This window comes from Podarcis raffonei, chromosome 9, assembly GCF_027172205.1.
Source record: "Podarcis raffonei isolate rPodRaf1 chromosome 9, rPodRaf1.pri, whole genome shotgun sequence".
In the NCBI taxonomy this organism is placed as follows: domain Eukaryota; kingdom Metazoa; phylum Chordata; class Lepidosauria; order Squamata; family Lacertidae; genus Podarcis; species Podarcis raffonei.
Window position 1 is genome coordinate 27176567 of NC_070610.1, and position 21472 is coordinate 27198038.

At 43.5% G+C, this 21472-nt stretch overlaps 1 protein-coding gene across 2 annotated transcripts in view; it reads left to right on the forward strand.

Moving 5' to 3' along the window:
• Positions 1 to 359: 359 nt before the first annotated feature.
• The window catches only part of LNX1 (ligand of numb-protein X 1), a 126634-nt gene continuing 105521 nt past the window's right edge, over positions 360 to 21472 (forward strand). The window contains exon 1 of one of the 2 annotated variants that reach the window (XM_053404416.1): positions 360 to 736. The gene's annotated coding sequence lies outside the window, so the exon portion shown is untranslated. The remainder of the gene's footprint in view (positions 737 to 21472) is intronic. The other variant, XM_053404419.1, reaches the window with a different exon arrangement.

Here is a 21472-nt window from a genome sequence, read left to right on the forward strand (position 1 = left end):
TGCAAGTAGATAAATAGGTACCACTCCAGCGGAAAGGTAAACGGTGTTTCCGTGCGCTGCTCTGGTTCGCCAGAAGCGGCTTAGTCATGCTGGCCACATGACCCAGAAGCTGTACGCCGGCTCCCTCGGCTAATAAAGCGAGATGAGCGCTGCAACCCCAGAGTCGGCCACAACTGGACCTAATGGTCAGGGGTCCCTTTACCTTTAACGATGACTGAAATAATGGTTTGCTCACAGCCCCGTAGCTTGCTTCTGCCCAAGCTCCAGTTTGAATTGGAGGACTTCCAGCTGCATGCACTGTTCCTGGGCTGGCATGGGCAGTAATTTCTCATAGAGACTTGAACATCATATGATGGCATCATCGTCAGCTGTAATGCACATGATCGTTCTTTAGCTAATCTCTGTTCAAACTGGTTTTGGAGCCATTACAAAAACGTGCAAAATCCTGCTGACCAGAGAAAACAACAGGATGAGTGCACAGGGGACATAACATTTCCTCTGACTTGCCACTGTCGGGTCTCCCCTTTTGCCTTGTTTAGAGTTGTTGCTCTTGCAAAGTTCCATTTCCTACCTCTGAGTTCACATCCTCCTCGTTTCCTTGTTTCTTCCCTCTTCTTTGCAGGAGAATTGTACTCTGAGAAGCCACAGCACTTCTCCCCGCGGCCAGTGGCTCTTCCATCCCCACGCAGCTCTGTTAGATGTAGAGGACCCAAGTCCATGTGACCAGCTTCACAAGGTACGCTTTATGCAGTCAACTTGCTTTGATCATTTCTGTGGCATTCCGTATCAGTGAGGTGGGGCCAAACGAGACAATATCTATTTGTGCCCTTCAGTGCGGGGTTGGTTTTTGTTTTGCTTTTTACATAAATTGCCAGCATGGGCACCCTGATCTCAATTGAGGCATTAGTTTGTGGAGGGGGCTTTTACCCTTGGTCCTTGCTAGAGGATTGGGAGTCCTACACAGGTAATTTGCTTGTGGTAGGACTCCCATTCATTTCAATGGGAGTCTGTCTCCCCCCCCCCCAAGAGAACACTGTTTCTTCCTTTACAAAGCTACACTTCCCACCTTTTCTTGATCTTCATTATCTCAGAGACCCAGGGCTAACTTGGATTCTGCAACCAGATCATATCCAATATTTAAATCCTGATGGGATTTAAAACAAAACTGAAAATAGCCCTTGGGAGACTGACCTGGAGTTGTTGGAGGATTCTTGACTCTTTCCCTGCCTGCTGTTTTTCTGTTTCCCCTATCATCACAATGGCAGAAAGCAATTTGGGACCCACATTTTTTCTCCTTGTGTGGGGAAAAGCTGCTGAGTCCACTCAATTTTTAACAGAAAAGGAGTCAGCAGGGAAAGGGTTAAGCATCCCCCCACCCCTCAAAAACTTCTTTCCCTCCTCACTGATGCTTTTCTTTTCTTTTTAGAAGGTCGTTGATGGGAAAGTTACACTTACATGTAACATCCAGGTTGTCTCCCAATCTAAAGGCCTGTTGAAGAGTCAGTGCCCGTCTTGTATGTTGCTCCAAGTTTTGCACATTGCAATGAGTGTGTTAACTTTGCATGCAGGCAAACTATATTAATAATAATAACAATAATTTATTATTTATACCCCGCCCATCTGGCTGAGTTTCCCCAGCCACTATTGTTAGGGGAAGATGGTTAAAAGCACATTTGTCCAATAATTTCTAGTTATCGGTCTGCCTTTTCTTTTGTCCCACAGCTTTACCCTGGAAAACCCATTGTTTATTGCTGAACTGGAGCAAATTGGTTTTACTGTTGTTCTGATGCCGTGGCAAACAGAGGGTTTTCCCAGGGGGACACAAGAAAAAACTCTTAGACCCATGTCCAGGAATCGCAGGAAAAAATGAAATGATATACACTGGTACCTTGGGTTACAAATGCTTCGGGTTACAAATGCTTCAGGTTACAGACGCCGCTAACCCAGAAATAGTACCTCGGGTTAAGAACTTTACCTCAGGATGAGAACAGAAATTGCGCGGCGGCAGCACGGCGACAGCAGGAGGCCCCATTGGCTAAAGTGGTAACTCAGGTTACGAACAGTTTCAGGTTAAGAACGGACCTCTGGAACAAATTAAGTTTGTAACCAGAGGTACCACTGTATGGGACAAATGGAAGTGTGGATGAGCTCTTAATGTACCCGGCAATATCACCTCCAGAAGTTCACAGCCCACACTGGGGATTGTATGGAAGACTGAGGGTGTGAATATCAAAGCTCTGTATGCAGCCTTTGCAGTTTGCATTTCATTTCATTTTTATTTATTGAATTTATATACCTCCCTATACCCGGAGGTCTCAGGGCAGTTCACACAAAAAACCACAGTATATAAAATCAAATAATAATCCAATCACACACACACACACAAAGAGCCACATTTTTTGTCGTTTAGTCGTGTCCGACTCTTTGTGGCCCCATGGACCAGAGCATGCCAGGCACTTCTGTCTTCCACTGCCTCCTGCAGTTTAGTCAAACTCATGCTGGTAGCTTCAAGAACACTGTCCAGCCATCTCGTCCTCTGTCGTCCCCTTCTCCTTGTGCCCTCAATCTTTCCCAACATCAGGGTCTTTTCCAGGGAGCCTTCTCTTCTCATGAGGTGGCCAAAGTATTGGAGCCTCAGCTTCAGGATCTGTCCTTCCAGTGAGCACTCATTTTAGGATGTTGATTAGATCAGCCAAAGGCCTGGTTAAAAAGGAACGTTTTTGCCTGGCGCCTAAAGGTGTACAATAATGGCACCAGGCGAACTTCCCCAGGGAGAGAATTCCACAGACGGGGAGCCACTACAGAGAAGGCCCGTTCTTGTGCTGCTACCCTCCAGATCTCTCACACAGCAGGCACACGAAGGAAGGCCTCAGAAGATGATCTCAGGGTCCAGGTAGGTTCATATGGAAAGAGGCGGTCCTTGAGGAATTGCAGTCCTGGGCCGTTTAAGGCTATATAGGTCAGAACCAGCACTTTGAATTGGGCCCAGAAACTAATCGGTAGCCAGTGCAGTCAGACCAGGATCAGTGCAACATGCTCAAACCGTGAGCAACGTGGCCGCTGAATTCTGCACCAGCTGCACCACGGGCTGAAAAGCACTCCTCAAGTAACACCCTCTGGGAACGACCCTCCAAGCAGGACTGGAACCACCGCACCTCTAGTTGCGTGAATGTAGTGGCTTGAAAAAGTGCTTTCATATGATTCCAGCTGGGTTGTTATTCGCCTGCTTGGAACCCCTATATAGCTGGTTCCAGAAGTCAATCATATAAGTGCTTCCAGCTATAGGAAGGCAATGTTTACCAACATTTTACACCACAATCACATATGTATAACATTCATGTGACCTCGTATTTATGATCTTGAATCTATTTACAGTGGTACCTCGGGTTAAGTACTTAATTCGTTCCAGAGGTCCGTTCTTAACCTGAAACTGTTCTTTACCTGAAGCACCACTTTAGCTAATGGGGCCTCCTGCTGCCGCCTTGCCGTTGGAGCACAATTTTTGTTCTCATCCTGAAGCAAAGTTCTTAACCTGAAGCACTATTTCTGGGTTAGCGGAGTCTGTAACCTGAAGCGTATGTAACCTGAAGCGTATGTAACCTGAGGTACCACTGTATTAAGATTGAATTGGTTTATGCAGCCTATGGCACCTATCCGGGATGCACCATGGATGCACATTTTTAAAAATGTGCACAGTTTCTGCCTTTCTTAAGTCAGCAAAGGTTGGGTCATTGAATTCTACAATCTCCCACACAGATCGGAATGGGGCAGATCCAGTTTAGCCGCAGAACCGTAACTCCCTGTTTGGGTGTTAACATAGAAATAAAGTCCTGAGTCTTCCTTTTCCCCTTTCAACTTCCTCATTGGGTGTTAACGTAAAATTAAATGACTCTCTTTAAAAAATGTAGACATCATTTCCATAATACATGTCCTGTCAGACTGAAAGGTTTTTTGTTTTTGTCACGGGTGTAATTCTCCCCACCCAGTTACTCTAAAAGCTGCGTTAAGGCAATATGCCTAACTCCCAAAACTCTGCCTAATTGCTTGCCGTTTTCAGTTTCTCTTCAGCTTTCAGCAGAGTCAGTCATATATGGTTGCCAATCTTCTGATCGACACTGCAATTACCTGATGCCTCTTGTGACATTATTATGTTGAATTAGAAGCTGCTTGTCAAGGCGCTTGCAGATCCTAACTTGTTTTCCAGGTGTAATGACAACTTCATTTCCCCCACCCCCAGTAAGGATGTGGAGAAGGAAATGTTTGTGTTTCACAAATGTATGTTTTGCTGGGCAAGCTAAGAGTGGGGTGGGGGAAAGTAAGTGTGGATAAATCCATAGTCTCTTTCCTTCATTTCTAACCAACATAAATGCCCAGCTGAAAGTATTGAATAATTAGATGGTAATATGCCTTAGTGATCTCTGAATGAATGATTCATTCATTTATACCTTGTATTCAATGACTGCAGAGCCAGCAATAAACTCTATAGCATTGTTATAAGTAAAAATAAATAAATACACAGATCCTTCTGCTGCCTCCCACCCACCCCCAGAGCTTAGATCTAAATTTTGAAAGTAGAAAAGACAATAGAGAAAAGGGCAGGGAGAGACACACTTAGCTGTGGATAAATGTAAGCAGCTAAAGCAGGCTCATGTACTTACTTACGCTTATTTGTCGTTTGGGTTATAGCTGATCATTGAGACTGGGGTCAAGACAGAGGTTTCACAGAAAATGTGCACCTGGAATCTAAAGGAGAAAGAGAGAGAAGGTGCTACAGGTACATTCAGTACATGTACGGAATACTGCCATTTCAGCAGCTTGCAATGTTAAGGTATACAGCTGTACCTTGGTTCTCGAACTTAATCCATTCCGGGAGTCCATTTGACTCCTGAAACAATTCGAAAACCAAGGCTTGGGTTCCAATTGGCTGCAGGAGCTTCCTGCAGTCAAGCGGAAGCCACGTCCGATGTTTGGCTTCCGAAAAACATTCGCAAAACGGAACACTTCTGGGTTTGCGGTGTTTGGGACCCAAAACGTACGAGTACCAAGGCGTTCGAGAACCATTGGTACGACTGTATTTGGCTTGAGTTATGAATAGGGCACATGGCTGAACTGTGCCAGATCCACACACAGCTGGTAGAAGTTGCTCATGAGAAAGCAGTCTTGTAGAAACAGCCATGTGATCTGCTATTTTTCTAGTGAAATATAATCTTCCAATACTCAGCTCGTTTTCAGCAACTAAAGCAGCTATATTCCACTGTGACACTATAATGCCTTTTTTGTTTTTTTGTTTAGAGTCTGTGGTTTTTACTAGAACTTCCCACCCAGGGTGAGAATTATACTCCAGGGCAAGAGAAGCTGGACTCTGGATAGTACTGCTTTACTATCGGGGAATGAGTAACGCTGGCTTCAGAAGGGCAGTTGTGAAATCGCACTAAGATTCTGCAAATTTTCGATTTACTGCTTCTTTTGAAAAGAAGAAACAGTTACTGCCAGCTGTTTTTCCTTTTCTCCCCATAAAACATGAATGGGAAGAATCAAAACTGCATACTGCCAGCCGCTCTCGACTCCAAATTCTCTTACAAGTTTACCAAGGCCTGTGGTTCCATTTTGGCTGATCAGCAGAGTGTGAAGGAAAGTCCATCTGCTGTTTTGATTCTAAAATACAAAAACATACTTTAAGCAACTTTGTGACCAGATAGGCTCCATCCTAATTACAAGATTGCAAGTTGATCACAAGTAGCTGCTAAGAAAACTGTATGGCTTGTCCCATTAGTAAATGTATTTTAGGATCAAAGTGGTGGGTTCATGGCAAAAGAAAAACAGCAATAATAGCAACAACAACAACAACAACAGCAGCAGCAGCAGCAACATCAATTTATTTATAATCCACCCATCTGGTTGGATTTCCCCAGCTACTCTGGGTGGCTCCCAATGGAATATTATTGTTATTAATAATAAAGCAATAAAACATCAAACATTAAAAACTTCCCTAAACAGACTTCCTTCAGATGTCTTCTAAAAGTCAGATAGTTGTTTATTTCCTTGACATCTGATGGGAGGGCGTTCCACAGGGCGGGTGCCACTACCGAGAAGGCCCTCTGTCAGGTTCCCTATAACCTCACTTCTCGCAGTGAGGGAACCGCCAGAAGGCCCTTGGAGCTGGACCTCAGTGTCCGGGCAGAACAATGGGGGTGGAGACGCTCCTTCAGGTATACTGGACCGAGGCGTTTAGGGCTGTCAGGTCAGCACCAACACTTCAAATTGTGCTCAGAAATGTATTGGGAGCAAGTGTTCTGTGAAGCAGATGAGACATGAAAATCCCATTCTTTCACCAAGGGTTTGATTCTGCTCTCTCCCACCACCCTGCCCCAAGTGCAGGAAGATGGGAAGCTGCCTTATACTGAGTCAGGCCACCTAGCTCAGTATGGTCTATATTGACCAGCAATAGCTTTCTTTGTTTCGGACTGGAGTTTTTCCCAGTTGTACCTGGAGATGCCAGGGATTGAATCTGGGGCATCCTGTGTGCAACACATGAGCTCTACAACTGAGCTACAACAGCCATTCCATAATACAATGCACAGCAGTTGAAACTTTCCCAATCTGCAAGCTAGGTCATTCATGCAGTGTGGAGCTCCTTCAGCTTGCCAGTGCCTCTTCCCAAAGGCAAATCAAATCAAAGATGGTTCAGGGCATCTTCCATCACATGAAAGCATATGAAGGTTGAACAATAGGTCCATGTAGGTCTGCCTATTTGACTTATGGAAGCTTTCCAAGATGTCTTTCCCAGCCCCTCTTCCCAAGATGCAGTCCACAACATCTGGAAGATGCCATATTGGCTATCCCTATCTTAGTGGGTATCAATAAACACTGAAATATCTTGCAAATAACTTTTTGTTTCCTCTGCCAATGCTCCAAATTCCTTGACTTGATGTGGTTTCAGCACTGGTTCAACTCGAGCCCAAAACAGAGATGTCAGGTAGGGATTCAGACCACCCAACGGTGGTCAAATGAAGAAACTCAGGTGAGGACCAGCCACATTACCCATGAAGTCTGCTTGCACCAATAAGTCTGAGCAGGTCATATGTTATTCCCTGAACCCTGTAAAATATTCCAACTAAGGCTGGCTTGATAGTATGAGCAATAAAACCTTCTTGCCAACTACAGAGTACATTAACTCATCCTCAGCTGTGCATGTTCTCGGTCTCTGTCGTACTTTGTGACTTTTAGTTGTTTATTTTTATCTCCATCTCTGTAGCCTCACAATATTAGTAGATTAACTAACAGAAGTGAGTTGCTTAACGTTATCCATTCAGGTTCATGGCTGAGTGGAGATTTGAACAGTAGCTTCTCTCCACATCCATTATAATTATTTTGTGATGTAGCTGCTATGCTTCTGTACTTGCTGCCAAGAATATATAAAAAAATAGCCAGCCAAACGGTTGGCCTTTTCTGCATGTTTACTTAGTTCATAAGTGACCTCTGATGCCTTGGGAGGTCCAGCACTTGACTGTTACATTAGCACAAGGAAGCACAATTTTGTGGGCAAAACACTGTAGATGCTCCTGGGAGTGACAGTGGCATGTACCGTACATTGGTGTTCAAACAATGTCTTGGTTGTGTAATAAAACATGTGACAGTATTGATTCCTGGTTTAGGATGCTCCAGTTAGTCATAGAATCAGAACTGTAGAGCTGGGGTCACCTAGTCAAACCCCTTGCAATGCAGAAATGCCAACTAAAACATACATGACAGATGACCTTCCCACCTCTGCTTAAAAACCTCCAATGAATGAGAGTCCACCGCCTTCTGAGGAAGTCCATTCCACTAACAAACAGCTCTTACTGTCAGAAAGTTCTTCCTGATGTTTAGTTGTCACTTATATTGTCTTATACTGGTCAGCACCATTTCTTACTTAAATATATTTAGTTGTTTGTTTGAAGCTTGTGGTTGTGACGCCATCTTTCTCGCAAACAATGATCAGACAAACCTGAGATGAGGCTTTTGTTTCTAAAACTCTGATTCCACGGTGGCTCATTCAAGAAAAAAGTTGTGTATGAAACTGAAAAAATAGCATAGTTTATACATTGAGAATATGGCTCTGTGAATATTCCTACATTCAATAGGTGGGTTTAAAACCTTTGTGTCTGTTTTCTCTTCACAAACTCCTCCTTGATGTACTCTTAAACACCTTTTTTAAAAAAACCTCAGAGCCCATAAACGGGAGAAATTTAGTTGCTCTCAAGTCCCAAATGAAATCATTAGGATGAACTAACCACAACTTATTTCCCACTCATTTAAGTGGAGTTAAAAGCATTACTAGCATTCTCTGGATGTAGACTAGTGCATGTTAAGTGTTAAACAAGAGCAGGGGGCAGCAAATTTTTTCAGCAGGGGGCCAGTCCACTGTCCCTCAGACTTTGTGGGGGGCCGGACTATTTTTTTTTGGGGGGGATGAACGAATTCCTATGCCCCCCAAATAACCCAAAGATGCATTTTAAATAAAAGGGACACATTCTACTCATGTAAAAACACGCTGATTCCTGGACTGTCCGCGGGCCGGATTGAGAAGGCGATTGGGCCGGATCTGGCCCCCGGGACTTAGTTTGCCTATCCATGAACAAGAGAATCTCTTTTTGCAGCCATACTGACCCAGAGAGAGAGAGAGAGAGAGAATGTTAGGTACTTGTTAATCTCAGGAAGATCTTTGAATAGTCAGACTTGCTTGAATTTGGTAAAGAGGCCTTAAACCTTCAGTCTTCCTCATGAAAGAAAACAAATTCCCTCTCCCATACAAACAACTAAAGAATTACCAAGTAATGTAATACATTTCCACATCAGCAGAAGGGTCTGCAGACTCAGCAGGGTGAGACGGTGAGCTTGAAATATTATTTTTGGGATGTTCCCACATAATGAAACAAGAAAAAAAAAGAGTTGTTTAACTTAGAATTGCTAAAAGTGTTTGGGGGAGGGGATTCAGTCACCAATACTTTTTTAAAAAATATCATTGTCATACAGGGCTTTCACTACATTCCAATAGTTTAATGGCAGTCATGGGTATACCTTTGGGGAGGGGGTTAAAATATATAAATTGTTTCCCTGGATCAGACTGTGGCTGATCTAGTATGACACTCTGTTTCCAACAATCGCCAGCCAGATGACCCTAGAAGCCCACAAGTGGAGAACGCTGTTGAGAGTCACCCACTGTTGTGCTTCCCCAGCCTCTGGCATGAAAAGTCTGTTAGCTCTAAACATGCTGGTCCCATTTAAGCATTCGTGACTAATAGCTCTTCTTCAAGATCCACTGATTATCTTCTTCTAAAGTTCTGAGTCTCTTACTAGAAAGGAACCCATCAGTGATGTGATAGATACAAGCACATTGAGTGGTTCCAACTTGGGGGCCTCACTTTCCTTAAAATGTTGTGATTTATATCTCTGTGAGAGCTAGAAAAAATTGCATTGAGACAAAGTCACAGACTGAGGTTGCAATCCTATGCATACTAATTTGGTAGCATGTCTTGGCTTATTTCCAAGCAAACAGACTTGGATTGTGCTGTAAATGCATATGATTGGGCCACTTGTCTCTGTGGTTATCAAATCCTTACGTTGACAATGTACTGAATTATCAGCTGCAAGGAGTCAGCAACATGGTGCTCTCATGAGCCTTCCCTGGCACCTACTGGACCCCACCCCCCTTCCCTACTCTTCCCCACTGAAATTAGGCTTGAAAGAAGCCCTCTACTCTGGCCAATAGAATGGATTGAGTTGTGCGTGTGTGTGGTAACCACAACAGTTTCTCCAGTGTGCAACTGTGCCCATGTGCTCAGGAACGTCATCAACCCCCAGTGTGCTTGAAGATCCTGTGGTTTTCTTTCAAACTGGTCCTCAACTACCACATCTTAATTCCCATCCCTCTGTTGTTTTCCTCACTGACCAATTTAGGAACAAGTTCTTTGAGGGAAGGGTCCCATCTCTTTTACCTATGAAGCTCTGCAAAATGCCAGATCTACATATGATTTGCCGCCATCACATTGAACCGAAGCAACAAAGAGTCTGTCAGCGCTTTAAAGACTAGCATGCATTGTGGTAAAAATCTTCATGGACTTGAGCCCCCAGCACACGAATAATCTCAGGAAGGAGTTGTGTGATGCTGGGGTGGGGCTAGAGGTATAATTCTGCATCCCCTTTCAACATGCTTTGCCCCCCTGCATGAGTAACTCATGAAAGAAGGTTATTATAAGTCAAAATTCACATCTAGCTCTATTCAAACTGGTCACCTGGTGCTAAAGTTAGGCTAATGGCTTCCCTCGCCTGGGCTGAAAAACTGATTGTACAGAACTGATTTACAAAACCGTAACAAGCTGGAGAAAATGGTATTGTCTTAAGACAACATGAGTATATGTGTTCTACTTCTGGTCTGCAAGATAATAATCTCTCCATGAGTCACTATTTTTAAAAGGAAGTCTCCTGTTTGTCTTTTTACATGCCCCCTTAGGGATGTCCATTTTGTTTCTGCTGCAGAAGATAGATGGTTTTGGCCCTTCATTGGTCACCCCTAGGATTGAACAAATATGAAGAATCAATGGCCTCTTTCATTCATTTTTATCTCTTAAAGACCAAGGCAACCTCTTGCAACCTTTGCAATTGCAGTTGTCTTTTCCATTGCCTGTCTTCATAAACATGACAAATGATGCTTTGCTATGAGTAACCAGTCTTGTCCCAATAGATAAATCTGCTGCCAGAATGGTCTTTGCAGAAATGTTCCTGGAGGCAATGACTATTCTTTGAGGAAACTTTCAGTTTAGGGTCTTTGCAACTCAGATTTAAAATGCAACGTCAGTAACAACCTTGGATGTATTTGAAGGAAGTGGGGACCAAAATGCAAGCAGAGGAAATAGGATTTCCTTAAATGGTTATATCAACCATGCAAGTAAAGCCACAAAAGCTATTAGTTCACGCATATGAGATAGCCTACCTGCCCTCAAATACCTGTGTTAGTTCTTTACTGTTTAAAGGAAAAAGTAACTACCTTACAAAAACTTCTTTGCCTGGAGACAGTTCTTACTCACCAGGTCAGTGACCCATTTACAAGCCTGAACAAACGTTCTTCAAACAAGCTTCACAATGGTTTTACCCAGTGCTATTTTTCTAGAAAAAGAGGTGCCGGAACTCACTTCATTCTCTTAGAATGGCAATGGAGCCCACCTGAGAGGTTCTGGAACTGAGTTCTGGTGAATTCCAGCTGGAAAAAAAGCTCTATTTTTCCCCAAACATACTTCATTGGTATAAGTCAGAGTGAATTCATTACCTAATGAAACAGCCAGCTTTGACGGATTAAATTGTAAGATAAGAAGTGCCAGAGCTGTGTTGCAAGTGACTGTGATTTCTCTGGACATGCTTAACAAATACAGTGGTACCTCGGATTAAGAACTTAATTCATTCTGGAGGTCTGTTCTTAACCTGAAACTGTTCTTAACCTGAGGTACCAGCTAATGGGGCCTCCCGCTGCTGCGCCGCCGCTGCGCGATTTCTGTTCTCATCCTGAAGCAAAGTTCTTAACCTGAGGTACTATTTCTGAGTTACCAGAGTCTGTAACCTGAAGTGTCTGCAACCTGAAGTGTCTGTAACCTGAAGCGTCTGTAACCCGAGGTACCACTGTACTCTCTTTTCCTGCAAGGTGGCAGATATCAGAAAAGGAAAAGGAAAAAAGGTTTGGTTTACCACCTGAAATAAATGTTTAGCCCTGGAACTATAAGCAGGTGCTGTGCCTGAGTTTCTACCTTAATTTAAATGCTGATTAAAAATACCGTATTTTTTGCACCATAACACTCACTTTTTTCCTCCTAGAAAGTAAGGGGAAATGTCTGTGCGTGTTATGGAGCGAATGCGTACGGATGGCGGGGGGATCTGCTGCAGTCGTGAGCAGAGGATCCATGGTTCCCCTTCCTTCCCTCCTCCGTGGCTTGCTTTGAAACAGCAAAGCGGGAGAAGAGCTGCTGAGTGGGGAGGAGAGAGGGACAGAGAGCCTGCTTGCTTTAAAGGAGCAAAGCGGGAGAGGAGAGGAGCCTTCTCCTCTTATACCCCTCTTCTGCATTATTAACAGCATCCTTCTCCACCCACCCCACGCGTGCTCCTTGTCCCTTGAGTGCTTTTCCTTCCCTCCCCACTTAAAACGTGGTTACAAAGCACGGATCCACATGGATCCTCAGGATTTTTGCACTGGGTCACCCCACATTCACCATCAGATCACATAGCATGTCCATGGCTACAGCTTGCACCAAAAAAATCACGCACCCACTGTTGTGTGGGGCCGCAGTGGTGCAAAAACGTGGTTACAAAGCATGGATCCACATGAATCCTCAGGATTTTTGCATTGGGCTACCCCAAACTCACCGTCAGATCACATGTCTGTGGCCACAGCATGAACCACAAAAATCATACGTCCGCTGTTTTGTTTAGAATTTTTTTTCTTGTTTTCCTCCTCTAAAAACTATGAGCGTGCTATGGTCGGGTGCGTGTTATAGAGCGAAAAATGCGGTATGTACTTCCTATAAGGAGGCAATGACAGGAGGCAGTGGGAGTGTTAGTAAATATACTGCTGAAAATAAGAGGTTACAATAATTTTGAATACAGCATACAGTCAATATCAAACTCCCTGCCCCCCCAAAGTTTTATATTTCTAAAAAAAAACCAACAACCCAACTCAGCATGCCTGTTGAGCATGCTCAGTCCTCACTGGGCTGTAGGTTCCCTCTGTTAAGTTTTTTATTTTCTGCTTCTGCAAACTTTGGGGTTCTACCACACATGCTGACACCGCCCTCTCATTCCTCAGTGCCCCCATTTTGGCTACAATTCTGTCATTAATCACCAGCTAAGTTTACTATTAGTGGAAGTGATGGTTGCCATCGGTAGTGTTTATAACTGCACTAATAACAATAATTTTTGACCCACCAGTTAGGGCACCTTTTTAACTGATTAATACAAAAATGATTAATCCAATTCTAATCAATTAAACCTTTGAGGCCTATATTTTGTGGTAGGAAAACAAAAACTTTTGCCAAGCGTGTCAAGACCTGAACAGACTCTTTTTTCATGCTTTATTCTAGCAGATAATGTAAGAAGTAATAGCAGATTCGAACAGGACAGAGCTTCTTGTTGATACAGTATTGTCGTCCATCTGTTTTGTGCCTCACATTTTTACTTGCAAGTTCTAGATTGCATTTCATTGGCACTATATCATGCACTAGCAAGAAGGAAAAAATAAGCCCTTCATTTTTTTTTGCTGTTATTGCTTGGCTGAAGTATTATTTCATTTTGGTTTAGGACTCATATGGCAAACTGAGAATATCTCATTAGTCTCACTGCTTTACCACTGATGTATTTTGTCTGAGCTCTGAGAAATTGAGACCCATTCTCAAGTAAAGCCATACATGGGATTTTCCCATGATAACTGCATCCAAATGTACATCTGAGGATCCTTGTGAATGCCAGCCACAAGGGTGCACTCCGAAATTTAAGCCATAGAAGGGACATATTATGTTTCGGTCTCACATGTGACATGTGATCAGGCAGAGCACTGGAATGATGCTGTCCTCCAGGACAATTGCGGCCTGTGGTTCTTGAAATGTAGGCTATCCTCTTTATTCCTACATATCCCAGTCCAGAAAACCCATTCCCAATTAGGGCATCCTGTTATACTATCCAATAATTGAATTCTGTTGCCGAGATCAGAAAAGCCACTTCCAATCTCTTTCCTAAGTTTTCAGTGGGAGGAATACTATAAATAAAGGATATTATTCTGTAAACTCCCTCCCCTCCACCTCCACCCTGGTTTTCTTCTGGTAGTTGATCTAAAATTGTTTATATATAACTTTGATCATGATCCTACCTCCCGTAGTCCACATCCACATCATGGCAGCTGTTCACACAGTTGTGGTGGTGACCATGGCTATAGTGTGATGAGTATATCTCCTTGAGGCAGCTCTTGCTAGCTATGGTTAGTTTCCTCAAGGGCGTAGTGTTGGGGTTTTTTACTTATTTATTTTTTGATTTCTAAAAATACAGACCACACACTGATGACTATCATGTTTTCTCTCATTTGCGAATACAGTGGAAGCTCAGTTTTCGTGCGTCTCGGAAGCCAAATGTTTCGGAACCCGAACGCTGAAAACCTGGAAGAAATTGCTTCCGTTTTCGAACGCGCCTCGGAAGTCGAATGGCTTCCGAGGCGCATTTCTCAATTTTCACCAGTAAAATTCCCGACAACCCTTTGCGCCTCGGTTGTTGAAAGTTCCGGAAGTCGAACGTTCTTCTGGAACAGTTTACGTTCGACAACCGAGGTTCTACTGTATAAGGAAAAGCCCCTTTGGATTAGACCAAAGACCTATGCATTCCAGCGTCCTTTTTTCTCAGTGACCAACTAGATGCCTATGGGAAGGACACAAACAGAACATGAATGCAAGAGTCCTGTTACTCACATTCTTCTTAGAGAGCCAGTGTGGTGTAGTGGTTAAGAGTGGTATACTCGTAATCTGGTGAACCGGGTTCGCTTCCCTGCTCCTCCACATGCAGCTGCTGGGTGACCTTGGGCCAGTCATACTTCTCTGAAGTCTCTCAGCCCCACTCACCTCACAGAATGTTTGTTGTGGGGGAGGGAGGGAAAGGAGAATGTTAGCTGCTTTGAGACTCCTTCGGGTAGTGATAAAGCAGGATATCAAGTCCAAACTACTCTTCAGCAGTTGGTATTCAGAGGCCTACTGCATGCACCTATCATGGCGGATACCCACTGGTAGCCTTACCCACCATGAATTTTTCTAATTCCCCTTTAAAGCGATCCAAGTTGGTGGGCATCACTACAACTTGTGGTGACCAAATTTATAATTTAACTATGTGCTGTGTGAAAAAGTCCTTTCTTTTGACTGTCTGGACTCTCCCACCGTTCAGCTTCATAGGGTGATGATCCCTGATTCTAGCGTTATGAGAAAGGAGGAAAAAGTTCTCTCAAACTACCTTTCCCCCCAAAAAACGTGCATAATTGGATAAACCAATTATGATCCATAATTGGATCTTGTCCCTTCTTACTCACTTCCCCCCTCCTCCAAACAAAAAATGCCCCAGTCCCCAGATTGTATTCCTTACCATCTTTCTCAGTTACATTGGAACCAGGGAGAAGGCTTTGCACACACATATGTGAAAGAAACTTAAGAATGGAAATTGGCACACACTTCCACATACATTATGGTGAACCTGAAGCAATAAAAATTGCATGTTTTTACTTCCTTTCATTCTCAGTGCATATATTTATAGGTGTCCCCTGCCAGTAACGCTTAGATAAAGTAAAAGTAAAGGGACCCCTGACCATTAGGTCCAGTCATGACCGACTCTGGGGTTGCGGTGCTCATCTCGCTTTACTGGCTAAGGGAGCAGGCGTACAGCTTCCAGGTCATGTGGCCAGCATGACTAAGCCGCTTCTGGCGAACCAGAGCAGCGCATAGAAATGCCGTTTACCTTCCCGCCGGAGCGGTACCTATTTATCTACTTGCACTTTGACGTGCTTTTGAACTGCTAGGTTAGCAGGAGCAGGGACCGAGCAACGGGAGCTCACCCTGTCGCGGGGATTTGAACCGCCAACCTTCTGATCAGCAAGTCCTAGGCTCTGTGGTTTAACCCACAGCGCCACCCGCGTCTTGGCAAATCCAAGGGCTGGCTCAAGAGAGTTTGAAGCCTAAGACAAAAAACCCAAAGAGCTCCATTCACTGTCTCTTGCACAGCTGCCATTCATTTCAATGGAGTTTGAGAAATATGGAGATAATACTAGCCTACTTTACAAGGTTTTGTGATGATTAATACTGAGATAATGTACACAGAGAGCTTTGAACATATGAAACGCACCATATAAACGTTGAGTATTTCATGCTTTCAAGTCTCTCCAAGAAAGGATCCCGGGTGGAGTTTGCCTATCAGGCCTTTTAGTACTTCAGGAAATAATGTGAGGAGAGAGCAGAGTATCTTCTTATAATGTCAAAAGAATTCTGTCTTGATACTTTGGTGGCCTAAAGCGAGTATGTATGGCCTAGATTTACAGATGGATGCATGCATGCATTTATGTACTTTTGAGATTTATATCCCATCACATGGCTTCAAAGGAGCTATAAGATGAACACAAACAGTGGGAGTCCACAAAGTTCTGCTTTCTGGGCATCATATAATTGTACATTTGGAAAAGTACATGTTAATTCCCCCAAATGTTTACATACATGCTTAGAAGTATGTTTTAAGCAGGAAACATTTTAACCATGTATTTATTATACATTACCCCCAAACCATTCTTGCAGTGCTTTGAGATGTTTTCCTTGGGTTACTTTCCCGATGTATTTTTTTGTTTTGTTTTGTTTACAGTTTGACATTCTCCTCCTCATTCTCATCTCTTGTTTTTCTTAACTGTATCCTGTTGTAATATTCCCTTTGGAAGGCCTTTTCTAAGAGTATTTTTGTACAGATTTTGAAAGCTTCCTTCCTGGCTTTTGCATCCTCTCTTCAGATGTCTAAATTAGAGATAATGGTCCTTTGCTAAACTTCTCAGGAGATGAGGGGAAGGAGAGGACTTTATAGTCTCTTCTCCACACAGCTTGCTTAATTTGTAATGTGCATAAAATGCCGTGTGTTAGAAACAGTGCCTTACTGTTAGCTGTTAGCAAGGAAGAGACATCAACATTCAAGGCAAGCTTTTAAGAATATGTCACCATTTTCTAATCCATTTTTCCAATCTTCCATGGAGCTTTGGGGAAATGATGGAGACAGTATTTAAATGACAGTTCAAGAGTCTCCTTCCTTTTAATCTAAAAGCTTATGGTATAAAATAGTGTGTTCTGTAAGAACTAAGAATCAAACTCCAAATAATTTAAATAGCTGCTGTTGAAACGAGAGGTGAGTTCCTTTAAATATGTACTAGATGAATGATTGTTATAATATGATGGTGATGATGATGATGATGATGATTTATTATTTATACCCCGCCCATCTGGTTGGGTTTCCCCAGCCACTCTGGGCGGCTTCCAACAAAACACTTAAATACAATAACCTATTAAACATTAAAAGCTTCCCTAAACAGGGCTGCCTTCAGATGTCTTCTAAAAGTTTGGTAGTTATTTTTCTCTTTGACATCTGGTGGGAGGGCGTTCCACAGGGCGGGTGCCACTACCGAGAAGGCCCTCTGCCTGGTTCCCTGTAACTTGGCTTCTCGCAGTGAGGGAACCGCCAGAAGGCCCTCGGCGCTGGACCTCAGTGTCCGGGCAGAACAATGGAGGTGGAGACGCTCCTTCAGGTATACTGGACCGAGGCTGTTTAGGGCTTTAAAGCAGTCTTGTTTTCTGGAGGAAATTTTTCAAATGTTAAAAGTGTAGCACTCACTGTAATAACTTCATGGTGAGTACCGGCACCTGTTTTCTTAAAAACAACAACCAAAACACTGGTTATAAGCATTACTTGCTTTGAAGAAAGTGTGTGGCTGGTACTGTCAATCAGCAGCATTCATTTACCGCACTATTGCTCCTCCCCTCCCATTATTGTTGGCGCTGTCAATAATAGTCTCTTGTCAGAAGAATAAGGAGCAGCAGAAGCAACAACAACAACATATCATTATGCAGCCACAAGCATTCTTGGATGACACCGATTATTTAGATCCATTCCAATCTGGGTTCAGGCTTGGCCCATGGGACTGAGTCAGCCTTGGTTGGCCTGATGAAGTTTAGCCTTCGCAGAGTTACAATTTCCAGCAAGCCTTAACAAACTACATTGCCCAGAATTCTTTGAGGAAAAGAACATGCTTCAAATGTGCTTTGATGCACAGGGTGTTCACAGCCCTAGTCTCCTACCAACTTCATACAACATAACAGCGATATTAGCCTACTGCACTGATATATAATAATAATAATAATAATAATAATAATAATAATAATAATAATAATAATTTTTATTTATACCCCGCCCTCCCCAGCCAAGGCCGGGCTCAGGGCGGCTAACAAGCAATAATAAAAACAAGTTGAATGAATACAACTTAAAAACAAGATTAAAATACAACATTAAAATATTGAAACATTAAAATATTAAAATGTAGCCTCATCACAGGAGGAGGAAGGAAAAAGAAAAAAGAAAGAGGGGGAGGGAATCAAATTGGCTCCAAGCCAAAGGCCAGGCGGAACAACTCTGTCTTACAGGCCCTGCGGAAAGAAATCAGATCCTGCAGGGCCCTGGTCTCATGAGGCAGAGCGTTCCACCAGGCCAGAGCCAGTGTTGAAAAGGCCCTGGCTCTGGGTGAAGCTAATCTAACTTCCTTAGGGCCCGGGACCACTAAGGTGTTGCTATTTATGGACCTTGAGGCTCTCTGTGGGGCATACCAGGAGAGGTGGTCCCGTAGGTACGAGGGTCCTAGGCCATGAAGGGCTTTAAAGGTCAAAAGCAGCACCTTAAATCTGACCCTGTACTCCACCGGGAGCCAGTGCAGCTGGAAAAGCACTGGGTGAATATGCTCCCATGGCAGAGACCCCGTGAGGAGCCTCGCTGCTGCATTCTGCACCCGCTGGAGTTTCTGTGACAGCTTCAAGGGCAGCCCCACATAGAGTGAATTACAGTAGTCAAGCCTGGAGGTGACCGTTGCATGGATCACTGTGGCCAGGTCGGGGCAGGAAAGGTAAGGGACCAACTGCTTGATTTAGGCCAAGATTGGTGTGCACCTACCAGGAGCACAGGCAGTGCTGGTGGCAAACAGATGTAGCAGAAAAGAGAACGATGCTGTGTGTACTTTTGAACTAGTTACTAATCTGTACACATAACAGGAAAAATAACTGGTTTGTCAAAGGCTACATTCTGGCGCTACATTAGTTTCCATTTGCTCAGGAACTATTGCAATTTGCTATGATCTATTCCTAGCAAATAATCTTTATTCCCCACCATCCCACCCCAACACATTGTTTTCCATTCGCTAGGATCCTTGGGTGTGGCCTGTGGGATTTTTAAAAAAAACTTTCAATCATTTTTTCAACAGCAAACTCCCAGGCCATATTAGAAACTGCTTTTGAAAGTCCTGTGGGTTTCAAATGTGCTCCGTCATGTGATATGGGGTGTGTGTTGTGGTTTGAAAAATATAATCCCATAGTGCTCTTAGGCATGCATAACTAATTGCGCTGCTCTTTGGATGGCGGCCAGTGAATCGAAGCATAGTTGCATGCATGGTTGTATTCACCTCCGTTTAGTTAGATGGCTATTAATACTGTGAACTTTGGAAAGAGAAAACGTAATTGTCTCTAGACTGGTTATGTAACATGCTTGCTTTTCAATTCACCTAATGAATGTGCTAGGAGCAGAGATTAATCCTTGAACTTTTTTTTATATATACATGGCATGCTCTTCAAAGCTTTACATATTATCATCCAATGGCTAAAAGGAAATTGTAATGTTATACCTCACTAACATCTTGTGATTGGGAAAATGGGTGAAAATTTCACTTAATGCTTGAAATATTCCAGTGCATTGTAACATTCTGTTTCTCAAAAAATTATTAGCTATTTGCCCACCTTCTCTTTTACCAAGTTTGTTCATTTTATCATAGATACAATATTGCAGACTCGTCATAGACAATCAGATTTTAATGGGGCATTTTTCTATTGATTGGCATATGGGATGTTAGGGGAGCTGTAGTATCTCTGGTGCGTCTGATGATCAAGAAAGCTGCTACTGCAAGTGCTTTAGAGGGAAATGAGAGGCAAATGGGGTTTGTCAACCTGGGAAGGTAGCCCATCTAGGAGAGGGAAAACTCTGGTCCTAAATTTCCACTGCCCCCTGACTATACTCATTCTGAGAAAGCTTTTGAGAGTAAACCCCAAGGAGAAATTTGTACCTGCTGCCTTGCAGAACATCTTCAGGAGTAAACCCTAAACAAATCCAGAGTGGAGTCCCTAAGACAGTTGGATGGTGTCTTGTACATCTCCTTCTGGCCACTCCTGTTGCCAAGCTGGTGCCAAATGTATTGTTCTGCTTTCCTTTGGACCACATCAGTGAGGCTGAGAGGGAGGTTGTGTCACCTGAACAGCCCAGGACCTCCATACACACTGCCCAGGCTTACGCTCTGGAAAGGTCACTTCAGTGCTGTTAACACAACAAAAAACAATGTGGGAGGCAGCAGTTACAAGTTACTGATGTCTGCAGCCGCAGCTGGTGCTCTAATTCTCCAGCGACTTCACCCCCGGAGACACACTCCATTGTTTCTCTACAAACCAATGCCAATTTTTTTTATAGGTGATAAGAAATTATTGTGGCTGTGAGACTTCCGGAGGCGGCGCGAAACAGCAATGGCGGTCCTCTTCAGTTGTTGAAGAGGGGCTCCGCGGAAAAGGGTCGTGCGCTGCGGCACAGCGACGACCCGTTTAGGAAAACCACGGGTAGAGTGAGCCCGTGGCCGTGGGATTCGGCGGGCACCAGGAGCGACCTCGGATACGCAGAAGGGACCCCGTAAGGGGCTCCGGAACGTGGAGGGGGTAGCGGTGCTGTGAATCCATCGCTCTTTCCGCGGAAGCGAAGCCGCGCGGCTGCTGCTGATGAGCGCTGACCTTTCTTCTTTGAACATTTGATTGGAAACAACAAACTCGTGAGTAAGAAATTTGAGGCTTTATTTGGACATCAAATTGGTGAATTTCGGCTGAAAGCGGGAGACGCTAAAAAGGAAGTCAGTCTTCCGTCCCTGTTTAAAGTACTGAGCAAAGTTTTTTTAAAGCGGAAGCGTTGAAAGGAGTTTAAAAGAAGTTGGAACTTACCCTGCAAGTTTGGATTTGATTGTGAGACTGTGCTATACCTCTCTATATTTTGTGGATTATAAAGTTATAAGCCCCAGCTCACGGGCTGCCTGGATACAAAGTAACATCAGACTGTGGCAACTGTGTATAGAGACATAAAGTTACATTGGGCTACTTTGCAGTTACAAAAAAGGAACTGTTGTTCACACCTTCGCAAAGAACCTTTATCATCTGCAGTTTAAAGTGAATTTAGAGGGTTTCCCCCCTTTATTTTGGATTTTACCATATTTGGGAATTAAATGGTGGAAACTTTTGGGGAGCTCCCCCTGCTGGATTGTGGAAATATAAACCTCTGAGAACTGCTGGTTGTTTTGGAAATCTTTTTGCCTGGATGATTGCTTTTCCCATGGGATTTACAATTTGACCTTGAAACCTAGACAGTTGTGGAATGAGTGTGGCAGGAAAAACAAGGGCTGCCAAGAAAGCAAAACAAACTGAACTATTGCAATCAACTTTGCCTGTGCAGCCACGTAGATCATCTGTTCCAATTGTGACAGGTCTGCAAGAAGGACAATTTAAACAGCCAGTTTTGGAGGATATGGCTGCAGGAGGATTAGACCCTATTTCTAAAGAAATATTGGATCAACTGGCAGCATTAAATAAGAAAGCTGATGAACAAGCGGCTAAAT